The following is a 23,847-nucleotide window of genomic DNA, read 5'->3' as shown; positions in this document are numbered from 1 at the left end:
GTCCAAGCTTTTCAAAGCAACAAGACCAATGCCTTATTTAGCGAAATTGCAAACATGTCCATATTAGCAGATTTAATGAAATTAAACGACCACGAAAATGCCTCAAAACCTCAATTTTATGTTTCGAAGTAAGACGCCTTATCCACGAGGCAACACCTTCTACTCCATATTCTCCGATATGACATCAAACAGACGTTGCTTAGCAACAACAGACATCAAAATTGTGAACCTATCCGAATGAGGAAAGCTAGTGATATTTTACAAGTACGAAAAGACTATGTCCCTCAATCAGACATAATATTTCTCAGGTCTTGCAGTCTTAGATTATTGAAGTTGAACAACAATGTCCAAGCTTTTCAAAGCAACAAGACCAATGCCTTATTTCGGGAAATTGCAAACATGTTCAAATTAGCTGAGCTAATGAAATTAAACAACCACGAAGGGACTCGAACCCTCAATCTTCTGATTCGAAGTCAGACGCCTTATCCATTAGGCCACGCAATCTATGTGATACAGCCCTATTTGACATTATACAGACTTTGCTATGCAACCATAGACATACAAATTGTGAATCTGTCCGAATGAGGAAAGCTAGTGATTTTTAACAAGTACAAAGATACTCTTTCCTTCAATCTTTCGATGCAGATTCAGACACAATAATTCTCAGGCCTTGCAGTCTTAGATTATTAAAGTTGAACAACAATGTCCAAGCTTTTCAAAGCAACAAGACCAATGCCTTATTCCGGGAAATTGCAAACATGTACGAATTAGCTGAGCTAATGAAATTAAACGACCCTATTTGACATCATACAGACTTTGCTATGCAACAGTAGACATCAAAGTTGTGAACCTGTCCGAATGAGGAAAGCTAGTGATATTTAACAAGTAAGAAGATACCTTTTCCCTCAATCTTGCGATGCAGAATCAGACTCAATAATTCTCAGGCCTTGCAATATTAGATTATTAAAGATGAATAACAATGTCCAAGCCTTTCAAAGAAACAAGACCAATGCCTTATTTCGGGAAATTGCAAACATGTCCATATTAGCAGATTTAATGAAATTAAACGACCACGAAAATGCCTCAAAACCTCAATTTTCTATTTTGAAGTAAGACGCCTTATCCACGAGGCAACACCTTCTACTCCATATTCTCCGATATGACATCAAACAGACGTTGCTTAGCAACAACAGACATCAAAATTGTGAACCTATCCGAATGAGGAAAGCTAGTGATATTTTACAAGTACGATAAGACTATGTCCCTCAATCAGACATAATATTTCTCAGGTCTTGCAGTCTTAGATTATTGAAGTTGAACAACAATGTCCAAGCTTTTCAAAGCAACAAGACCAATGCCATATTTCGGGAAATTGCAAACATGTACGAATTAGCTGAGCTAATGAAATTAAACGACCCTATTTGACATCATACAGACTTTGCTATGCAACAGTAGACATCAAAGTTGTGAACCTGTCCGAATGAGGAAAGCTAGTGATTTTTAACAAGTACAAAGATACTCTTTCCTTCAATCTTTCGATGCAGATTCAGACACAATAATTCTCAGGCCTTGCAGTCTTAGATTATTAAAGTTGAACAACAATGTCCAAGCTTTTCAAAGCAACAAGACCAATGCCTTATTTCGGGAAATTGCAAACATGTCCATATTAGCAGATTTAATGAAATTAAACGACCACGAAAATGCCTCAAAACCTCAATTTTATGTTTCGAAGTAAGACGCCTTATCCACGAGGCAACACCTTCTACTCCATATTCTCCGATATGACATCAAACAGACGTTGCTTAGCAACAACAGACATCAAAATTGTGAACCTATCCGAATGAGGAAAGCTAGTGATATTTTACAAGTACGAAAAGACTATGTCCCTCAATCAGACATAATATTTCTCAGGTCTTGCAGTCTTAGATTATTGAAGTTGAACAACAATGTCCAAGCTTTTCAAAGCAACAAGACCAATGCCTTATTTCGGGAAATTGCAAACATGTTCAAATTAGCTGAGCTAATGAAATTAAACAACCACGAAGGGACTCGAACCCTCAATCTTCTGATTCGAAGTCAGACGCCTTATCCATTAGACCACGCGATCTATGTGATACAGCCTTATTTGACATTATACAGACTTTGCTATGCAACCATAGACATAAAAATTGTGAACCTGTCCGAATGAGGAAAGCTAGTGATTTTTAACAAGTACAAAGATACTCTTTCCTTCAATCTTTCGATGCAGATTCAGACACAATAATTCTCAGGCCTTGCAGTCTTAGATTATTAAAGTTGAACAACAATGTCCAAGCTTTTCAAAGCAACAAGACCAATGCCTTATTTAGGGAAATTGCAAACATGTACGAATTAGCTGAGCTAATGAAATTAAACGACCCTATTTGACATCATACAGACTTTGCTATGCAACAGTAGACATCAAAGTTGTGAACCTGTCCGAATGAGGAAAGCTAGTGATATTTAACAAGTAAGAAGATACCTTTTCCCTCAATCTTGCGATGCAGAATCAGACTCAATAATTCTCAGGCCTTGCAATATTAGATTATTAAAGATGAATAACAATGTCCAAGCCTTTCAAAGAAACAAGACCAATGCCTTATTTCGGGAAATTGCAAACATGTCCATATTAGCAGATTTAATGAAATTAAACGACCACGAAAATGCCTCAAAACCTCAATTTTCTATTTTGAAGTAAGACGCCTTATCCACGAGGCAACACCTTCTACTCCATATTCTCCGATATGACATCAAACAGACGTTGCTTAGCAACAACAGACATCAAAATTGTGAACCTATCCGAATGAGGAAAGCTAGTGATATTTTACAAGTACAAAGATACTCTTTCCTTCAATCTTTCGATGCAGATTCAGACACAATAATTCTCAGGCCTTGCAGTCTTAGATTATTAAAGTTGAACAACAATGTCCAAGCTTTTCAAAGCAACAAGACCAATGCCTTATTTAGCGAAATTGCAAACATGTCCATATTAGCAGATTTAATGAAATTAAACGACCACGAAAATGCCTCAAAACCTCAATTTTATGTTTCGAAGTAAGACGCCTTATCCACGAGGCAACACCTTCTACTCCATATTCTCCGATATGACATCAAACAGACGTTGCTTAGCAACAACAGACATCAAAATTGTGAACCTATCCGAATGAGGAAAGCTAGTGATATTTTACAAGTACGAAAAGACTATGTCCCTCAATCAGACATAATATTTCTCAGGTCTTGCAGTCTTAGATTATTGAAGTTGAACAACAATGTCCAAGCTTTTCAAAGCAACAAGACCAATGCCTTATTTCGGGAAATTGCAAACATGTTCAAATTAGCTGAGCTAATGAAATTAAACAACCACGAAGGGACTCGAACCCTCAATCTTCTGATTCGAAGTCAGACGCCTTATCCATTAGGCCACGCAATCTATGTGATACAGCCCTATTTGACATTATACAGACTTTGCTATGCAACCATAGACATACAAATTGTGAATCTGTCCGAATGAGGAAAGCTAGTGATTTTTAACAAGTACAAAGATACTCTTTCCTTCAATCTTTCGATGCAGATTCAGACACAATAATTCTCAGGCCTTGCAGTCTTAGATTATTAAAGTTGAACAACAATGTCCAAGCTTTTCAAAGCAACAAGACCAATGCCTTATTCCGGGAAATTGCAAACATGTACGAATTAGCTGAGCTAATGAAATTAAACGACCCTATTTGACATCATACAGACTTTGCTATGCAACAGTAGACATCAAAGTTGTGAACCTGTCCGAATGAGGAAAGCTAGTGATATTTAACAAGTAAGAAGATACCTTTTCCCTCAATCTTGCGATGCAGAATCAGACTCAATAATTCTCAGGCCTTGCAATATTAGATTATTAAAGATGAATAACAATGTCCAAGCCTTTCAAAGAAACAAGACCAATGCCTTATTTCGGGAAATTGCAAACATGTCCATATTAGCAGATTTAATGAAATTAAACGACCACGAAAATGCCTCAAAACCTCAATTTTCTATTTTGAAGTAAGACGCCTTATCCACGAGGCAACACCTTCTACTCCATATTCTCCGATATGACATCAAACAGACGTTGCTTAGCAACAACAGACATCAAAATTGTGAACCTATCCGAATGAGGAAAGCTAGTGATATTTTACAAGTACGATAAGACTATGTCCCTCAATCAGACATAATATTTCTCAGGTCTTGCAGTCTTAGATTATTGAAGTTGAACAACAATGTCCAAGCTTTTCAAAGCAACAAGACCAATGCCTTATTTCGGGAAATTGCAAACATGCTCAAATTAGCTGAGCTAATGAAATTAAACAACCACGAAGGGACTCGAACCCTCAATCTTCTGATTCGAAGTCAGACGCCTTATCCATTAGGCCACGCGATCGATGTGATACAGCCTTATTTGACATTATACAGACTTTGATATGCAACCATAGACATAAAAATTGTGAACCTGTCCGAATGAGGAAAGCTAGTGATTTTTAACAAGTACAAAGATACTCTTTCCTTCAATCTTTCGATGCAGATTCAGACACAATAATTCTCAGGCCTTGCAGTCTTAGATTATTAAAGTTGAACAACAATGTCCAAGCTTTTCAAAGCAACAAGACCAATGCCTTATTTAGCGAAATTGCAAACATGTCCATATTAGCAGATTTAATGAAATTAAACGACCACGAAAATGCCTCAAAACCTCAATTTTATGTTTCGAAGTAAGACGCCTTATCCACGAGGCAACACCTTCTACTCCATATTCTCCGATATGACATCAAACAGACGTTGCTTAGCAACAACAGACATCAAAATTGTGAACCTATCCGAATGAGGAAAGCTAGTGATATTTTACAAGTACGAAAAGACTATGTCCCTCAATCAGACATAATATTTCTCAGGTCTTGCAGTCTTAGATTATTGAAGTTGAACAACAATGTCCAAGCTTTTCAAAGCAACAAGACCAATGCCTTATTTCGGGAAATTGCAAACATGTTCAAATTAGCTGAGCTAATGAAATTAAACAACCACGAAGGGACTCGAACCCTCAATCTTCTGATTCGAAGTCAGACGCCTTATCCATTAGGCCACGCAATCTATGTGATACAGCCCTATTTGACATTATACAGACTTTGCTATGCAACCATAGACATACAAATTGTGAATCTGTCCGAATGAGGAAAGCTAGTGATTTTTAACAAGTACAAAGATACTCTTTCCTTCAATCTTTCGATGCAGATTCAGACACAATAATTCTCAGGCCTTGCAGTCTTAGATTATTAAAGTTGAACAACAATGTCCAAGCTTTTCAAAGCAACAAGACCAATGCCTTATTCCGGGAAATTGCAAACATGTTCAAATTAGCTGAGCTAATGAAATTAACCAACCACGAAGGGACTCGAACCCTCAATCTTCTGATTCGAAGTCAGACGCCTTATCCATTAGGCCACGCAGTCTATGTGATACAGCCCTATTTGACATTATACAGACTTTGCTATGCAACCATAGACATAAAAATTGTGAACCTGTCCGAATGAGGAAAGCTAGTGATTTTTAACAAGTACAAAGATACTCTTTCCTTCAATCTTTCGATGCAGATTCAGACACAATAATTCTCAGGTCTTGCAGTCTTAGATTATTACAGTTTAACCACAATGTCCAAGCTTTTCAAAGCAACAAGACCAATGCCTTATTTCGCGAAATTGCAAACATGTCCATATTAGCAGATTTAATGAAATTAAACGACCACGAAAATGCCTCAAAATCTCAATTTTCTGTTTCGAAGTAAGACGCCTTATCCACGAGGCAACACCTTCTACTCCATATTCTCCGATATGACATCAAACAGACGTTGTTTAGCAACAACAGACATCAAAATTGTAAACCTATCCGAATGAGGAAAGCTAGTGATATTTTACAAGTACGAAAAGACTATGTCCCTCAATCAGACATAATATTTCTCAGGTCTTGCAGTCTTAGATTATTGAAGTGTCCAATGTCCAAGCTTTTCAAAGCAACAAGACCAATGCCTTATTTAGCGAAATTGCAAACATGTCCATATTAGCGGAGCTAATGAAATTAAACAACCACGAAGGAACTCGAACCCTCAATCTTCTGATTCGAAGTCAGACGCCTTATCCATTAGGCCACGCAGTCTATGTGATACAGCCCTATTTGACATTATACAGACTTTGCTATGCAACCATAGACATACAAATTGTGAACCTGTCCGAATGAGGAAAGCTAGTGATTTTTAACAAGTACAAAGATACTCTTTCCTTCAATCTTTCGATGCAGATTCAGACACAATAATTCTCAGGCCTTGCAGTCTTAGATTATTAAAGTTGAACAACAATGTCCAAGCTTTTCAAAGCAACAAGACCAATGCCTTATTTAGCGAAATTGCAAACATGTCCATATTAGCAGATTTAATGAAATTAAACGACCACGAAAATGCCTCAAAACCTCAATTTTATGTTTCGAAGTAAGACGCCTTATCCACGAGGCAACACCTTCTACTCCATATTCTCCGATATGACATCAAACAGACGTTGCTTAGCAACAACAGACATCAAAATTGTGAACCTATCCGAATGAGGAAAGCTAGTGATATTTTACAAGTACGAAAAGACTATGTCCCTCAATCAGACATAATATTTCTCAGGTCTTGCAGTCTTAGATTATTGAAGTTGAACAACAATGTCCAAGCTTTTCAAAGCAACAAGACCAATGCCTTATTTCGGGAAATTGCAAACATGTTCAAATTAGCTGAGCTAATGAAATTAAACAACCACGAAGGGACTCGAACCCTCAATCTTCTGATTCGAAGTCAGACGCCTTATCCATTAGGCCACGCAATCTATGTGATACAGCCCTATTTGACATTATACAGACTTTGCTATGCAACCATAGACATACAAATTGTGAATCTGTCCGAATGAGGAAAGCTAGTGATTTTTAACAAGTACAAAGATACTCTTTCCTTCAATCTTTCGATGCAGATTCAGACACAATAATTCTCAGGCCTTGCAGTCTTAGATTATTAAAGTTGAACAACAATGTCCAAGCTTTTCAAAGCAACAAGACCAATGCCTTATTCCGGGAAATTGCAAACATGTTCAAATTAGCTGAGCTAATGAAATTAAACAACCACGAAGGGACTCGAACCCTCAATCTTCTGATTCGAAGTCAGACGCCTTATCCATTAGGCCACGCAGTCTATGTGATACAGCCCTATTTGACATTATACAGACTTTGCTATGCAACCATAGACATAAAAATTGTGAACCTGTCCGAATGAGGAAAGCTAGTGATTTTTAACAAGTACAAAGATACTCTTTCCTTCAATCTTTCGATGCAGATTCAGACACAATAATTCTCAGGTCTTGCAGTCTTAGATTATTACAGTTGAACCACAATGTCCAAGCTTTTCAAAGCAACAAGACCAATGCCTTATTTCGCGAAATTGCAAACATGTCCATATTAGCAGATTTAATGAAATTAAACGACCACGAAAATGCCTCAAAATCTCAATTTTCTGTTTCGAAGTAAGACGCCTTATCCACGAGGCAACACCTTCTACTCCATATTCTCCGATATGACATCAAACAGACGTTGTTTAGCAACAACAGACATCAAAATTGTAAACCTATCCGAATGAGGAAAGCTAGTGATATTTTACAAGTACGAAAAGACTATGTCCCTCAATCAGACATAATATTTCTCAGGTCTTGCAGTCTTAGATTATTGAAGTGTCCAATGTCCAAGCTTTTCAAAGCAACAAGACCAATGCCTTATTTAGCGAAATTGCAAACATGTCCATATTAGCGGAGCTAATGAAATTAAACAACCACGAAGGAACTCGAACCCTCAATCTTCTGATTCGAAGTCAGACGCCTTATCCATTAGGCCACGCAGTCTATGTGATACAGCCCTATTTGACATTATACAGACTTTGCTATGCAACCATAGACATAAAAATTGTGAACCTGTCCGAATGAGGAAAGCTAGTGATTTTTAACAAGTACAAAGATACTCTTTCCTTCAATCTTTCGATGCAGATTCAGACACAATAATTCTCAGGCCTTGCAGTCTTAGATTATTAGATTATTAAAGTTGAACAACAATGTCCAAGCTTTTCAAAGCAACAAGACCAATGCCTTATTTAGCGAAATTGCAAACATGTCCATATTAGCAGATTTAATGAAATTAAACGACCACGAAAATGCCTCAAAACCTCAATTTTATGTTTCGAAGTAAGACGCCTTATCCACGAGGCAACACCTTCTGCTCCATATTCTCCGATATGACATCAAACAGACGTTGCTTAGCAACAACAGACATCAAAATTGTGAACCTATCCGAATGAGGAAAGCTAGTGATATTTTACAAGTACGAAAAGACTATGTCCCTCAATCAGACATAATATTTCTCAGGTCTTGCAGTCTTAGATTATTGAAGTTGAACAACAATGTCCAAGCTTTTCAAAGCAACAAGACCAATGCCTTATTTCGGGAAATTGCAAACATGTTCAAATTAGCTGAGCTAATGAAATTAAACAACCACGAAGGGACTCGAACCCTCAATCTTCTGATTCGAAGTCAGACGCCTTATCCATTAGGCCACGCAATCTATGTGATACAGCCCTATTTGACATTATACAGACTTTGCTATGCAACCATAGACATACAAATTGTGAATCTGTCCGAATGAGGAAAGCTAGTGATTTTTAACAAGTACAAAGATACTCTTTCCTTCAATCTTTCGATGCAGATTCAGACACAATAATTCTCAGGCCTTGCAGTCTTAGATTATTAAAGTTGAACAACAATGTCCAAGCTTTTCAAAGCAACAAGACCAATGCCTTATTCCGGGAAATTGCAAACATGTTCAAATTAGCTGAGCTAATGAAATTAAACAACCACGAAGGGACTCGAACCCTCAATCTTCTGATTCGAAGTCAGACGCCTTATCCATTAGGCCACGCAGTCTATGTGATACAGCCCTATTTGACATTATACAGACTTTGCTATGCAACCATAGACATAAAAATTGTGAACCTGTCCGAATGAGGAAAGCTAGTGATTTTTAACAAGTACAAAGATACTCTTTCCTTCAATCTTTCGATGCAGATTCAGACACAATAATTCTCAGGTCTTGCAGTCTTAGATTATTACAGTTGAACCACAATGTCCAAGCTTTTAAAAGCAACAAGACCAATGCCTTATTTAGGGAAATTGCAAACATGTATGAATTAGCTGAGCTAATGAAATTAAACGACCCTATTTGACATCATACAGACTTTGCTATGCAACAGTAGACATCAAAGTTGTGAACCTGTCCGAATGAGGAAAGCTAGTGATATTTAACAAGTAAGAAGATACCTTTTCCCTCAATCTTGCGATGCAGAATCAGACTCAATAATTCTCAGGCCTTGCAATATTAGATTATTAAAGATGAATAACAATGTCCAAGCCTTTCAAAGAAACAAGACCAATGCCTTATTTCGGGAAATTGCAAACATGTCCATATTAGCAGATTTAATGAAATTAAACGACCACGAAAATGCCTCAAAACCTCAATTTTCTATTTTGAAGTAAGACGCCTTATCCACGAGGCAACACCTTCTACTCCATATTCTCCGATATGACATCAAACAGACGTTGCTTAGCAACAACAGACATCAACATTGTGAACCTATCCGAATGAGGAAAGCTAGTGATATTTTACAAGTACGAAAAGACTATGTCCCTCAATCAGACATAATATTTCTCAGGTCTTGCAGTCTTAGATTATTGAAGTTGAACAACAATGTCCAAGCTTTTCAAAGCAACAAGACCAATGCCTTATTTCGGGAAATTGCAAACATGTTCAAATTAGCTGAGCTAATGAAATTAAACAACCACGAAGGGACTCGAACCCTCAATCTTCTGATTCGAAGTCAGACGCCTTATCCATTAGGCCACGCGATCGATGTGATACAGCCTTATTTGACATTATACAGACTTTGCTATGCAACCATAGACATAAAAATTGTGAACCTGTCCGAATGAGGAAAGCTAGTGATATTTAACAAGTAAGAAGATACCTTTTCCCTCAATCTTGCGATGCAGAATCAGACTCAATAATTCTCAGGCCTTGCAATATTAGATTATTAAAGATGAATAACAATGTCCAAGCCTTTCAAAGAAACAAGACCAATGCCTTATTTCGGGAAATTGCAAACATGTCCATATTAGCATATTTAATGAAATTAAACGACCACGAAAATGCCTCAAAACCTCAATTTTCTATTTTGAAGTAAGACGCCTTATCCACGAGGCAACACCTTCTACTCCATATTGTCCGATATGACATCAAACAGACGTTGCTTAGCAACAACAGACATCAAAATTGTGAACCTATCCGAATGAGGAAAGCTAGTGATATTTTACAAGTACGAAAAGACTATGTCCCTCAATCAGACATAATATTTCTCAGGTCTTGCAGTCTTAGATTATTGAAGTGTCCAATGTCCAAGCTTTTCAAAGCAACAAGACCAATGCCTTATTTCGGGAAATTGCAAACATGTTCAAACTAGCTGAGCTAATGAAATTAAACGACCACGAAGGGACTCGAACCCTCAATCTTCTGATTCGAAGTCAGACGCCTTATCCATTAGGCCACGCAGTCTATGTGTTACAGCCCTATTTGACATTATACAGACTTTGCTATGCAACCATAGACATAAAAATTGTGAACCTGTCCGAATGAGGAAAGCTAGTGATTTTTAACAAGTACAAAGATACTCTTTCCTTCAATCTTTCGATGCAGATTCAGACACAATAATTCTCAGGTCTTGCAGTCTTAGATTATTACAGTTGAACCACAATGTCCAAGCTTTTAAAAGCAACAAGACCAATGCCTTATTTAGGGAAATTGCAAACATGTATGAATTAGCTGAGCTAATGAAATTAAACGACCCTATTTGACATCATACAGACTTTGCTATGCAACAGTAGACATCAAAGTTGTGAACCTGTCCGAATGGGGAAAGCTAGTGATATTTAACAAGTAAGAAGATACCTTTTCCCTCAATCTTGCGATGCAGAATCAGACACAATAATTCTCAGGCCTTGCAATATTAGATTATTAAAGATGAATAACAATGTCCAAGCCTTTCAAAGAAACAAGACCAATGCCTTATTTCGGGAAATTGCAAACATGTCCATATTAGCAGATTTAATGAAATTAAACGACCACGAAAATGCCTCAAAACCTCAATTTTCTGTTTTGAAGTAAGACGCCTTATCCACGAGGCAACACCTTCTACTCCATATTCTCCGATATGACATCAAACAGACGTTGCTTAGCAACAACAGACATCAAAATTGTGAACCTATCCGAATGAGGAAAGCTAGTGATATTTTACAAGTACGAAAAGACTATGTCCCTCAATCAGACATAATATTTCTCAGGTCTTGCAGTCTTACATTATTGAAGTTGAACAACAATGTCCAAGCTTTTCAAAGCAACAAGACCAATGCCTTATTTCGGGAAATTGCAAACATGTTCAAATTAGCTGAGCTAATGAAATTAAACAACCACGAAGGGACTCGAACCCTCAATCTTCTGATTCGAAGTCAGACGCCTTATCCATTAGGCCACGCAATCTATGTGATACAGCCTTATTTGACATTATACAGACTTTGCTATGCAACCATAGACATGCAAATTGTGAACCTGTCCGAATGAGGAAAGCTAGTGATTTTTAACAAGTACAAGGATACTCTTTCCTTCAATCTTTCGATGCAGATTCAGACACAATAATTCTCAGGCCTTGCAGTCTTAGATTATTAAAGTTGAACAACAATGTCCAAGCTTTTCAAAGCAACAAGACCAATGCCTTATTTCGGGAAATTGCAAACATGTTCAAATTAGCTGAGCTAATGAAATTAAACGACCACGAAGGGACTCGAACCCTCAATCTTCTGATTCGAAGTCAGACGCCTTATCCATTAGGCCACGCAATCTATGTGATACAGTCTTATTTGACATTATACAGACTTTGCTATGCAACCATAGACATAAAAATTGTGAACCTGTCCGAATGAGGAAAGCTAGTGATTTTTAACAAGTACAAAGATACTCTTTCCTTCAATCTTTCGATGCAGATTCAGACACAATAATTCTCAGGCCTTGCAGTCTTAGATTATTAAAGTTGAACAACAATGTCCAAGCTTTTCAAAGCAACAAGACCAATGCCTTATTTAGGGAAATTGCAAACATGTACGAATTAGCTGAGCTAATGAAATTAAACGACCCTATTTGACATCATACAGACTTTGCTATGCAACAGTAGACATCAAAGTTGTGAACCTGTCCGAATGAGGAAAGCTAGTGATATTTAACAAGTAAGAAGATACCTTTTCCCTCAATCTTGCGATGCAGAATCAGAATCAATAATTCTCAGGCCTTGCAATATTAGATTATTAAAGATGAATAACAATGTCCAAGCCTTTCAAAGAAACAAGACCAATGCCTTATTTCGGGAAATTGCAAACATGTCCATATTAGCAGATTTAATGAAATTAAACGACCACGAAAATGCCTCAAAACCTCAATTTTCTATTTTGAAGTAAGACGCCTTATCCACGAGGCAACACCTTCTACTCCATATTGTCCGATATGACATCAAACAGACATTGCTTAGCAACAACAGACATCAAAATTGTGAACCTATCCGAATGAGGAAAGCTAGTGATATTTTACAAGTACGAAAAGACTATGTCCCTCGATCAGACATAATATTTCTCAGGTCTTGCAGTCTTAGATTATTGAAGTTGAACAACAATGTCCAAGCTTTTCAAAGCAACAAGACCAATGCCTTATTTCGGGAAATTGCAAACATGTTCAAATTAGCTGAGCTAATGAAATTAAACAACCACGAAGGGACTCGAACCCTCAATCTTCTGATTCGAAGTCAGACGCATTATCCATTAGAACACGCAGTCTATGCGATACAGCCCTATTTGACATTATACAGACTTTGCTATGCAACCATAGACATAAAAATTGTGAACCTGTCCGAATGAGGAAAGCTAGTGATTTTTAACAAGTACAAGGATACTCTTTCCTTCAATCTTTCGATGCAGATTCAGACACAATAATTCTCAGGCCTTGCAGTCTTAGATTATTAAAGTTGAACAACAATGTCCAAGCTTTTCAAAGCAACAAGACCAATGCCTTATTTCGCGAAATTGCAAACATGTCCATATTAGCAGATTTAATGAAATTAAACGACCACGAAAATGCCTCAAAATCTCAATTTTCTGTTTCGAAGTAAGACGCCTTATCCACGAGGCAACACCTTCTACTCCATATTCTCCGATATGACATCAAACAGACGTTGTTTAGCAACAACAGACATCAAAATTGTAAACCTATCCGAATGAGGAAAGCTAGTGATATTTTACAAGTACGAAAAGACTATGTCCCTCAATCAGACATAATATTTCTCAGGTCTTGCAGTCTTAGATTATTGAAGTGTCCAATGTCCAAGCTTTTCAAAGCAACAAGACCAATGCCTTATTTCGGGAAATTGCAAACATGTTCAAATTAGCTGAGCTAATGAAATTAAACAACCACGAAGGGTCTCGGACCCTCAATCTTCTGATTCGAAGTCAGACGCCTTATCCATTAGGCCACGCAGTCTATGTGATAAAGCCCTATTTGACATTATACAGACTTTGCTATGCAACAGTAGACATCAAAGTTGTGAACCTGTCCGAATGAGGAAAGCTAGTGATATTTAACAAGTAAGAAGATACCTTTTCCCTCAATCTTGCGATGCAGATTCAGACACAATAATTCTCAGGCCTTGCAGTCTTAGATTATTAAAGTTGAACAACAATGTCCAAGCTTTTCAAAGCAACAAGACCAATGCCTTATTTAGCGAAATTGCAAACATGTCCATATTAGCAGATTTAATGAAATTAAACGACCACGAAAAAGCCTCAAAACCTCAATTTTATGTTTCGAAGTAAGACGCCTTATCCACGAGGCAACACCTTCTACTCCATATTCTCCGATATGACATCAAACAGACGTTGCTTAGCAACAACAGACATCAAAATTGTGAACCTATCCGAATGAGGAAAGCTAGTGATATTTTACAAGTACGAAAAGACTATGTCCCTCAATCAGACATAATATTTCTCAGGTCTTGCAGTCTTAGATTATTGAAGTTGAACAACAATGTCCAAGCTTTTCAAAGCAACAAGACCAATGCCTTATTTAGGGAAATTGCAAACATGTACGAATTAGCTGAGCTAATGAAATTAAACGACCCTATTTGACATCATACAGACTTTGCTATGCAACAGTAGACATCAAAGTTGTGAACCTGTCCGAATGAGGAAAGCTAGTGATATTTAACAAGTAAGAAGATACCTTTTCCCTCAATCTTGCGATGCAGAATCAGAATCAATAATTCTCAGGCCTTGCAATATTAGATTATTAAAGATGAATAACAATGTCCAAGCCTTTCAAAGAAACAAGACCAATGCCTTATTTCGGGAAATTGCAAACATGTCCATATTAGCAGATTTAATGAAATTAAACGACCACGAAAATGCCTCAAAACCTCAATTTTCTATTTTGAAGTAAGACGCCTTATCCACGAGGCAACACCTTCTACTCCATATTGTCCGATATGACATCAAACAGACGTTGCTTAGCAACAACAGACATCAAAATTGTGAACCTATCCGAATGAGGAAAGCTAGTGATATTTTACAAGTACGAAAAGACTATGTCCCTCGATCAGACATAATATTTCTCAGGTCTTGCAGTCTTAGATTATTGAAGTTGAACAACAATGTCCAAGCTTTTCAAAGCAACAAGACCAATGCCTTATTTCGGGAAATTGCAAACATGTTCAAATTAGCTGAGCTAATGAAATTAAACGACCACGAAGGGACTCGAACCCTCAATCTTCTGATTCGAAGTCAGACGCCTTATCCATTAGGCCACCCAGTCTATGTGATACAGCCCTATTTGACATTATACAGACTTTTCTATGCAACCATAGACATAAAAATTGTGAACCTGTCCGAATGAGGAAAGCTAGTGATTTTTAACAAGTACAAAGATACTCTTTCCTTCAATCTTTCGATGCAGATTCAGACACAATAATTCTCAGGCCTTGCAGTCTTAGATTATTAAAGTTGAACAACAATGTCCAAGCTTTTCAAAGCAACAAGACCAATGCCTTATTTCGCGAAATTGCAAACATGTCCATATTAGCAGATTTAATGAAATTAAACGACCACGAAAATGCCTCAAAATCTCAATTTTCTGTTTCGAAGTAAGACGCCTTATCCACGAGGCAACACCTTCTACTCCATATTCTCCGATATGACATCAAACAGACGTTGTTTAGCAACAACAGACATAAAAATTGTAAACCTATCCGAATGAGGAAAGCTAGTGATATTTTACAAGTACGAAAAGACTATGTCCCTCAATCAGACATAATATTTCTCAGGTCTTGCAGTCTTAGATTATTGAAGTGTCCAATGTCCAAGCTTTTCAAAGCAACAAGACCAATGCCTTATTTCGGGAAATTGCAAACATGTTCAAATTAGCTGAGCTAATGAAATTAAACAACCACGAAGGGACTCGAACCCTCAATCTTCTGATTCGAAGTCAGACGCATTATCCATTAGAACACGCAGTCTATGCGATACAGCCCTATTTGACATTATACAGACTTTGCTATGCAACCATAGACATAAAAATTGTGAACCTGTCCGAATGAGGAAAGCTAGTGATTTTTAACAAGTACAAGGATACTCTTTCCTTCAATCTTTCGATGCAGATTCAGACACAATAATTCTCAGGCCTTGCAGTCTTAGATTATTAAAGTTGAACAACAATGTCCAAGCTTTTCAAAGCAACAAGACCAATGCCTTATTTCGCGAAATTGCAAACATGTCCATATTAGCAGATTTAATGAAATTAAACGACCACGAAAATGCCTCAAAATCTCAATTTTCTGTTTCGAAGTAAGACGCCTTATCCACGAGGCAACACCTTCTACTCCATATTCTCCGATATGACATCAAACAGACGTTGCTTAGCAACAACAGACATCAAAATTGTGAACCTATCCGAATGAGGAAAGCTAGTGATATTTTACAAGTACGAAAAGACTATGTCCCTCAATCAGACATAATATTTCTCAGGTCTTGCAGTCTTAGATTATTGAAGTGTCCAATGTCCAAGCTTTTCAAAGCAACAAGACCAATGCCTTATTTCGGGAAATTGCAAACATGTTCAAATTAGCTGAGCTAATGAAATTAAACAACCACGAAGGGTCTCGGACCCTCAATCTTCTGATTCGAAGTCAGACGCCTTATCCATTAGGCCACGCAGTCTATGTGATACAGCCCTATTTGACATTATACAGACTTTGCTATGCAACAGTAGACATCAAAGTTGTGAACCTGTCCGAATGAGGAAAGCTAGTGATATTTAACAAGTAAGAAGATACCTTTTCCCTCAATCTTGCGATGCAGATTCAGACACAATAATTCTCAGGCCTTGCAGTCTTAGATTATTAAAGTTGAACAACAATGTCCAAGCTTTTCAAAGCAACAAGACCAATGCCTTATTTAGCGAAATTGCAAACATGTCCATATTAGCAGATTTAATGAAATTAAACGACCACGAAAAAGCCTCAAAACCTCAATTTTATGTTTCGAAGTAAGACGCCTTATCCACGAGGCAACACCTTCTACTCCATATTCTCCGATATGACATCAAACAGACGTTGCTTAGCAACAACAGACATCAAAATTGTGAACCTATCCGAATGAGGAAAGCTAGTGATATTTTACAAGTACGAAAAGACTATGTCCCTCAATCAGACATAATATTTCTCAGGTCTTGCAGTCTTAGATTATTGAAGTTGAACAACAATGTCCAAGCTTTTCAAAGCAACAAGACCAATGACATATTTCGGGAAATTGCAAACATGTTCAAATTAGCTGAGCTAATGAAATTAAACAACCACGAAGGGACTCGAACTCTCAATCTTCTGATTCGAAGTCAGACGCCTTATCCATTAGGCCACGCAGTCTATGAGATACAGCCCTATTTGACATTATACAGACTTTGCTATGCAACCATAGACATAAAAATGGTGAACCTGTCCGAATGAGGAAAGCTAGTGATTTTTAACAAGTACAAGGATACTCTTTCCTTCAATCTTTCGATGCAGATTCAGACACAATAATTCTCAGGTTTTGCAGTCTTAGATTATTAAAGTTGAACAACAATGTCCAAGCTTTTCAAAGCAACAAGACCAATGCCTTATTTCGCGAAATTGCAAACATGTCCATATTAGCAGATTTAATGAAATTAAACGACCACGAAAATGCCTCAAAATCTCAATTTTCTGTTTCGAAGTAAGGTCTTGTCCCTCAATCAGACATAATATTTCTCAGGTCTTGCAGTCTTAGATTATTGAAGTGTCCAATGTCCAAGCTTTTCAAAGCAACAAGACCAATGCCTTATTTCGGGAATTTGCAAACATCTTCAAATTAGCTGAGCTAATGAAATTAAACAACCACGAAGGGACACGGACCCTCAATCTTCTTATTCGAAGTCAGACGCCTTATCCATTAGGCCACGCAGTCTATGTGATACAGCCCTATTTGACATTATACAGACTTTGCTATGCAACAGTAGACATCAAAGTTGTGAACCTGTCCGAATGAGGAAAGCTAGTGATATTTAACAAGTAAGAAGATACCTTTTCCCTCAATCTTGCGATGCAGAATCAGACTCAATAATTCTCAGGCCTTGCAATATTAGATTATTAAAGATGAATAACAATGTCCAAGCCTTTCAAAGAAACAAGACCAATGCCTTATTTCGGGAAATTGCAAACATGTCCATATTAGCAGATTTAATGAAATTAAACGACCACGAAAATGCCTCAAAATCTCAATTTTCTGTTTCGAAGTAAGACGCATTATCCACGAGGCAACACCTTCTACTCCATATTCTCCGATATGACATCAAACAGACGTTGTTTAGCAACAACAGACATCAAAATTGTAAACCTATCCGAATGAGGAAAGCTAGTGATATTTTACAAGTACGAAAAGACTATGTCCCTCAATCAGACATAATATTTCTCAGGTCTTGCAGTCTTAGATTATTGAAGTGTCCAATGTCCAAGCTTTTCAAAGCAACAAGACCAATGCCTTATTTCGGGAAATTGCAAACATGTTCAAATTAGCTGAGCTAATGAAATTAAACAACCACGAAGGGACTCGGACCCTCAATCTTCTGATTCGAAGTCAGACGCCTTATCCATTAGGCCACGCAGTCTATGTGATACAGCCCTATTTGACATTATACAGACTTTGCTATGCAACCATAGACATAAAAATTGTGAACCTGTCCGAATGAGGAAAGCTAGTGATATTTAACAAGTAAGAAGATACCTTTTCCCTCAATCTTGCGATGCAGATTCAGACACAATAATTCTCAGGCCTTGCAGTCTTAGATTATTAAAGTTGAACAACAATGTCCAAGATTTTCAAAGCAACAAGACCAATGCCTTATTTAGCGAAATTGCAAACATGTCCATATTAGCAGATTTAATGAAATTAAACGACCACGAAAATGCCTCAAAATCTCAATTTTCTGTTTCGAAGTAAGGTCTTGTCCCTCAATCAGACATAATATTTCTCAGGTCTTGCAGTCTTAGATTATTGAAGTGTCCAATGTCCAAGCTTTTCAAAGCAACAAGACCAATGCCTTATTTCGGGAAATTGCAAACATCTTCAAATTAGCTGAGCTAATGAAATTAAACAACCACGAAGGGACACGGACCCTCAATCTTCTGATTCGAAGTCAGACGCCTTATCCATTAGGCCACGCAGTCTATGTGATACAGCCCTATTTGACATTATACAGACTTTGCTATGCAACAGTAGACATCAAAGTTGTGAACCTGTCCGAATGAGGAAAGCTAGTGATATTTAACAAGTAAGAAGATACCTTTTCCCTCAATCTTGCGATGCAGAATCAGACTCAATAATTCTCAGGCCTTGCAATATTAGATTATTAAAGATGAATAACAATGTCCAAGCCTTTCAAAGAAACAAGACCAATGCCTTATTTCGGGAAATTGCAAACATGTTCAAACTAGCTGAGCTAATGAAATTAAACGACCACGAAGGGACTCGAACCCTCAATCTTCTGATTCGAAGTCAGACGCCTTATCCATTAGGCCACGCAGTCTATGTGTTACAGCCCTATTTGACATTATACAGACTTTGCTATGCAACCATAGACATAAAAATTGTGAACCTGTCCGAATGAGGAAAGCTAGTGATTTTTAACAAGTACAAAGATACTCTTTCCTTCAATCTTTCGATGCAGATTCAGACACAATAATTCTCAGGCCTTGCAGTCTTAGATTATTAAAGTTGAACAACAATGTCCAAGCTTTTCAAAGCAACAAGACCAATGCCTTATTCCGGGAAATTGCAAACATGTACGAATTAGCTGAGCTAATGAAATTAAACGACCCTATTTGACATCATACAGACTTTGCTATGCAACAGTAGACATCAAAGTTGTGAACCTGTCCGAATGAGGAAAGCTAGTGATATTTAACAAGTAAGAAGATACCTTTTCCCTCAATCTTGCGATGCAGAATCAGACTCAATAATTCTCAGGCCTTGCAATATTAGATTATTAAAGATGAATAACAATGTCCAAGCCTTTCAAAGAAACAAGACCAATGCCTTATTTCGGGAAATTGCAAACATGTCCATATTAGCAGATTTAATGAAATTAAACGACCACGAAAATGCCTCAAAACCTCAATTTTCTATTTTGAAGTAAGACGCCTTATCCACGAGGCAACACCTTCTACTCCATATTCTCCGATATGACATCAAACAGACGTTGCTTAGCAACAACAGACATCAAAATTGTGAACCTATCCGAATGAGGAAAGCTAGTGATATTTTACAAGTACGAAAAGACTATGTCCCTCAATCAGACATAATATTTCTCAGGTCTTGCAGTCTTAGATTATTGAAGTGTCCAATGTCCAAGCTTTTCAAAGCAACAAGACCAATGCCTTATTTCGGGAAATTGCAAACATGTTCAAACTAGCTGAGCTAATGAAATTAAACGACCACGAAGGGACTCGAACCCTCAATCTTCTGATTCGAAGTCAGACGCCTTATCCATTAGGCCACGCAGTCTATGTGTTACAGCCCTATTTGACATTTTACAGACTTTGCTATGCAACCATAGACATAAAAATTGTGAACCTGTCCGAATGAGGAAAGCTAGTGATTTTTAACAAGTACAAAGATACTCTTTCCTTCAATCTTTCGATGCAGATTCAGACACAATAATTCTCAGGCCTTGCAGTCTTAGATTATTAAAGTTGAACAACAATGTCCAAGCTTTTCAAAGCAACAAGACCAATGCCTTATTTAGGGAAATTGCAAACATGTACGAATTAGCTGAGCTAATGAAATTAAACGACCCTATTTGACATCATACAGACTTTGCTATGCAACAGTAGACATCAAAGTTGTGAACCTGTCCGAATGAGGAAAGCTAGTGATATTTAACAAGTAAGAAGATACCTTTTCCCTCAATCTTGCGATGCAGAATCAGACTCAATAATTCTCAGGCCTTGCAATATTAGATTATTAAAGATGAATAACAATGTCCAAGCCTTTCAAAGAAACAAGACCAATGCCTTATTTCGGGAAATTGCAAACATGTCCATATTAGCATATTTAATGAAATTAAACGACCACGAAAATGCCTCAAAACCTCAATTTTCTATTTTGAAGTAAGACGCCTTATCCACGAGGCAACACCTTCTACTCCATATTGTCCGATATGACATCAAACAGACGTTGCTTAGCAACAACAGACATCAAAATTGTGAACATATCCGAATGAGGAAAGCTAGTGATATTTTACAAGTACGAAAAGACTATGTCCCTCAATCAGACATAATATTTCTCAGGTCTTGCAGTCTTAGATTATTGAAGTGTCCAATGTCCAAGCTTTTCAAAGCAACAAGACCAATGCCTTATTTCGGGAAATTGCAAACATGTTCAAACTAGCTGAGCTAATGAAATTAAACGACCACGAAGGGACTCGAACCCTCAATCTTCTGATTCGAAGTCAGACGCCTTATCCATTAGGCCACGCAGTCTATGTGTTACAGCCCTATTTGACATTTTACAGACTTTGCTATGCAACCATAGACATAAAAATTGTGAACCTGTCCGAATGAGGAAAGCTAGTGATTTTTAACAAGTACAAAGATACTCTTTCCTTCAATCTTTCGATGCAGATTCAGACACAATAATTCTCAGGTCTTGCAGTCTTAGATTATTAAAGTTGAACAACAATGTCCAAGCTTTTCAAAGCAACAAGACCAATGCCTTATTTAGGGAAATTGCAAACATGTACGAATTAGCTGAGCTAATGAAATTAAACGACCCTATTTGACATCATACAGACTTTGCTATGCAACAGTAGACATCAAAGTTGTGAACCTGTCCGAATGAGGAAAGCTAGTGATATTTAACAAGTAAGAAGATACCTTTTCCCTCAATCTTGCGATGCAGAATCAGACTCAATAATTCTCAGGCCTTGCAATATTAGATTATTAAAGTTGAACAACAATGTCCAAGCTTTTCAAAGCAACAAGACCAATGCCTTATTTCGCGAAATTGCAAACATGTCCATATTAGCAGATTTAATGAAATTAAACGACCACGAAAATGCCTCAAAATCTCAATTTTCTGTTTCGAAGTAAGACGCCTTATCCACGAGGCAACACCTTCTACTCCATATTCTCCGATATGACATCAAACAGACGTTGTTTAGCAACAACAGACATCAAAATTGTGAACCTATCCGAATGAGGAAAGCTAGTGATATTTTACAAGTACGAAAAGACTATGTCCCTCAATCAGACATAATATTTCTCAGGTCTTGCAGTCTTAGATTATTGAAGTGTCCAATGTGCAAGCTTTTCAAAGCAACAAGACCAATGCCTTATTTCGGGAAATTGCAAACATGTTCAAATTAGCTGAGCTAATGAAATTAAACAACCACGAAGGGACTCGAACCCTCAATCTTCTGATTCGAAGTCAGACGCCTTATCCATTAGGCCACGCAGTCTATGTGATACAGCCCTATTTGACATTATACAGACTTTGCTATGCAACAGTAGACATCAAAGTTGTGAACCTGTCCGAATGAGGAAAGCTAGTGATATTTAACAAGTAAGAAGATACCTTTTCCCTCAATCTTGCGATGCAGAATCAGACTCAATAATTCTCAGACCTTGCAATATTAGATTATTAAAGATGAATAACAATGTCCAAGCCTTTCAAAGAAACAAGACCAATGCCTTATTTCGGGAAATTGCAAACATGTCCATATTAGCAGATTTAATGAAATTAAACGACCACGAAAATGCCTCAAAACCTCAATTTTCTATTTTGAAGTAAGACGCCTTATCCACGAGGCAACACCTTCTACTCCATATTCTCCGATATGACATCAAACAGACGTTGCTTAGCAACAACAGACATCAAAATTGTGAACCTATCCGAATGAGGAAAGCTAGTGATATTTTACAAGTACGAAAAGACTATGTCCCTCAATCATACATAATATTTCTCAGGTCTTGCAGTCTTAGATTATTGAAGTTGAACAGCAATGTCCAAGCTTTTCAAAGCAACAAGACCAATGCCATATTTCGGGAAATTGCAAACATGTTCAAATTAGCTGAGCTAATGAAATTAAACAACCACGAAGGGACTCGAACCCTCAATCTTCTGATTCGAAGTCAGACGCCTTATCCATTAGGCCACGCAGTCTATGTGATACAGCCCTATTTGACATTATACAGACTTTGCTATGCAACCATAGACATAAAAATTGTGAACCTGTCCGAATGAGGAAAGCTCGTGATTTTTAACAAGTACAAGGATACTATTTCCTTCAATCTTTCGATGCAGATTCAGACACAATAATTCTCAGGCCTTGCAGTCTTAGATTATTAAAGTTTAACAACAATGTCCAAGCTTTTCAAAGCAACAAGACCAATGCCTTATTTAGCGAAATTGCAAACATGTCCATATTAGCAGATTTAATGAAATTAAACGACCACGAAAATGCCTCAAAACCTCAATTTTATGTTTCGAAGTAAGACGCCTTATCCACGAGGCAACACCTTCTACTCCATATTCTCCGATATGACATCAAACAGACGTTGCTTAGCAACAACAGACATCAAAATTGTGAACCTATCCGAATGAGGAAAGCTAGTGATATTTTACAAGTACGAAAAGACTATGTCCCTCAATCAGACATAATATTTATCAGGTCTTGCAGTCTTAGATTATTGAAGTGTCCAATGTCCAAGCTTTTCAAAGCAACAAGACCAATGCCTTATTTCGGGAAATTGCAAACATGTTCAAATTAGCTGAGCTAATGAAATTAAACAACCACAAAGGGACTCGGACCCTCAATCTTCTGATTCGAAGTCAGACGCCTTATCCATTAGGCCACGCAGTCTATGTGATACAGCCCTATTTGACATTATACAGACTTTGCTATGCAACCATAGACATAAAAATTGTGAACCTGTCCGAATGAGGAAAGCTAGTGATTTTTAACAAGTACAAAGATACTCTTTCCTTCAATCTTTCGATGCAGATTCAGACACAATAATTCTCAGGTCTTGCAGTCTTA

General features: G+C 37.4%; 9 non-coding genes across 9 annotated transcripts; all 9 read right to left on the bottom strand.

Annotated features, from left to right (window-relative positions):
* Positions 1-5,419: 5,419 nt before the first annotated feature.
* Positions 5,420-5,492, bottom strand: trnar-ucg (transfer RNA arginine (anticodon UCG)). Its single transcript has one exon. It is a non-coding gene; the product is annotated as a tRNA-Arg (tRNA).
* A 1,690-nt stretch (positions 5,493-7,182) lies between these two features.
* trnar-ucg (transfer RNA arginine (anticodon UCG)) lies at positions 7,183-7,255 on the bottom strand. Its single transcript has one exon. It is a non-coding gene; the product is annotated as a tRNA-Arg (tRNA).
* Positions 7,256-8,953: 1,698 nt separating this feature from the next.
* On the bottom strand, positions 8,954-9,026 carry trnar-ucg (transfer RNA arginine (anticodon UCG)). The gene has a single exon. It is a non-coding gene; the product is annotated as a tRNA-Arg (tRNA).
* A 1,608-nt stretch (positions 9,027-10,634) lies between these two features.
* On the bottom strand, positions 10,635-10,707 carry trnar-ucg (transfer RNA arginine (anticodon UCG)). Its single transcript has one exon. It is a non-coding gene; the product is annotated as a tRNA-Arg (tRNA).
* Positions 10,708-19,262: 8,555 nt separating this feature from the next.
* trnar-ucg (transfer RNA arginine (anticodon UCG)) lies at positions 19,263-19,335 on the bottom strand. The gene has a single exon. It is a non-coding gene; the product is annotated as a tRNA-Arg (tRNA).
* A 904-nt stretch (positions 19,336-20,239) lies between these two features.
* On the bottom strand, positions 20,240-20,312 carry trnar-ucg (transfer RNA arginine (anticodon UCG)). Its single transcript has one exon. It is a non-coding gene; the product is annotated as a tRNA-Arg (tRNA).
* A 904-nt stretch (positions 20,313-21,216) lies between these two features.
* On the bottom strand, positions 21,217-21,289 carry trnar-ucg (transfer RNA arginine (anticodon UCG)). Its single transcript has one exon. It is a non-coding gene; the product is annotated as a tRNA-Arg (tRNA).
* A 904-nt stretch (positions 21,290-22,193) lies between these two features.
* trnar-ucg (transfer RNA arginine (anticodon UCG)) lies at positions 22,194-22,266 on the bottom strand. Its single transcript has one exon. It is a non-coding gene; the product is annotated as a tRNA-Arg (tRNA).
* A 631-nt stretch (positions 22,267-22,897) lies between these two features.
* On the bottom strand, positions 22,898-22,970 carry trnar-ucg (transfer RNA arginine (anticodon UCG)). Its single transcript has one exon. It is a non-coding gene; the product is annotated as a tRNA-Arg (tRNA).
* Between the last annotated feature and the right edge of the window lie 877 nt (positions 22,971-23,847).

The sequence above is a fragment of the Oncorhynchus clarkii genome, chromosome 20, assembly GCF_045791955.1.
Source record: "Oncorhynchus clarkii lewisi isolate Uvic-CL-2024 chromosome 20, UVic_Ocla_1.0, whole genome shotgun sequence".
Classification (NCBI taxonomy): domain Eukaryota; kingdom Metazoa; phylum Chordata; class Actinopteri; order Salmoniformes; family Salmonidae; genus Oncorhynchus; species Oncorhynchus clarkii.
The sequence above is the reverse complement of the archived record's forward strand: the minus strand, read 5'-3'. Positions and strand labels throughout refer to the sequence as shown.